Below are 1834 nucleotides of genomic sequence, written 5' to 3'. Positions count from 1 at the left end.
GTAGGTGCCCTTCGTAGCCAACCCCATTCTGCAGATGAGGAAACTGAGGCTCAGAGAGCATCAGGAACTTGGCCAGGCCCCTAGCTGTAAATAACGGAACAGGGATGGAACCAGGTCTGCGCCAGCCCCAGGCCTGTGCATTTCACCCTCGTGGTGTGTGTGTGTGTGTGTGTGTGTGTGTGTTATCGTCTCGTTCCAGGGCCTACCCAGAGACTTGACCTGATCGGGACATGCAGGGTGGGCTGGCTCTGGGGACCGGCCAAGCTTACAGCAGCTCTTGGGGAAATCAGCCCCTAAGTACCCCCTTGCCTGTGCAGAGGTGCTGCTCAGGCTGGGACATTTGCTTCACGGGGTCAGAGCCTCGGGGAGCTGGGTCAGTCCCTGGGTGGCCGGTGAGAGGAAAAATCGCAGAGCCCTAGAGAATCGGGAAGGGGACTAAGGAGAAGGGGACGAGGGGGAAGGGAGGGAGGGAGGCTCAGGGGTCTATTGAACCTCTCAGCCCCACGGCAGACCCACCTGCTTGGAGAGGGGGGATCCAAGGTTTCTGGGGCTGTAAAGGCCTCACTGCTCACCTGCCTTCAGCCAGAACCCTCCCGCACATTCCCCACCCACCCACCCAGTGTGCTCTCCAGGGGGGTCTCAATCAAACCTGTCCCCACCTTCCCCCTTATTCAGGCTTTCCTGGCGACTGATTCCAAGGCTGCAGGACCTGCCCCTTCTCGGCCCTCCCCTCCGACTTTGGACTTGGCGTGCCAACAAAGCTCTGTAAGCACACTGGGTTCACGGCTGTTACTCTGCTGGAGTCCTTCCCCTGCCTGCCCCTCTGGCAGGTTCCCTCCCCTCCTCCTAGGCCTCCCCTGCCCAGTGCTTGTCGCAGGGGGATTGGTGACTCCTCCGTCCCACTCCCAGCCGCTTCCCTGTCAAGGGCAGGGTGGCGGATCCCCTTATTCTGGCTGTGGAGCAAATCACCCCAGGGACTTCCTGAAACAAGGATTTGTTAAGCTCACAGGTTCTGTGGGTGGGGAAATCGGGCTCATCTCTGCCCAGGAATCATCTGGAGGTTCATTCGTGTCGGGCCGTTGATACTGGCTGCCCACTGGGGGCCTCCTTCCACGCCAGCCAGTTCGGGCTTCCTCACGGCATGGCAGCCGGCGTCCCCCAGAGTGAGCATCTCCAGAGATGGAGGCAGGTGGAGGGGAGATCTGGTGGGGGAGAGACGACTCGGTGGGAGCCGCGTCTGGGGCACAGTGTCAGGAGCGCGCACGGGACTGTGGTTCTTTGAGAAGATTCGGCATCACCCAGCAAGGCAGCCCTGAGCCCAGTGCAGGACGGGCCCTCGCAGCCACTCAGGCTTTCCTTGCTCCCTTGAGCTCACGTCGTCTCCGCCACAGCCTGCAGATGAGGAAACTGAGGCCCAGAGAGTTGCAATAACTTGCTCAAAGCCCTCAGCTCTGGGGAACACCACACTGTCTTCTAGTGACCAGAGGCAAGACGTCTGGGAACACAAGGCCTGGGAACACGCACTGACATCTGGGAAACGGCGGAGGGGGGGGAAGGGGGGGAGGGAACAGGTCCTGCCCCTCCTGGGTCACGTGGGCAAAGTCCTGACCCTTGACAGGTGTCACACAGAGTGGGATCGATGCACATTTGTGTCGACGCGCTCTGTCATCGTGGTGACCCCCCTTCAGTGATGCCCTTAGAGATCTCTGGGGTCACTAGTGGCAGCTTGGACAGACCGGACCTGCTTCTTGCTGAGCGTCTGGACGACCCTGGGTGGAACTTCACTCTGAGTTACTCAGGGAAGCCGCCCCGTGACTCCTGCAGGCCCCAGGAC

Source organism: Neofelis nebulosa, chromosome 3 (genome assembly GCF_028018385.1).
Source record: "Neofelis nebulosa isolate mNeoNeb1 chromosome 3, mNeoNeb1.pri, whole genome shotgun sequence".
In the NCBI taxonomy this organism is placed as follows: Eukaryota; Metazoa; Chordata; class Mammalia; order Carnivora; family Felidae; genus Neofelis; species Neofelis nebulosa.
The sequence above is the reverse complement of the archived record's forward strand: the minus strand, read 5'-3'. Positions refer to the sequence as shown.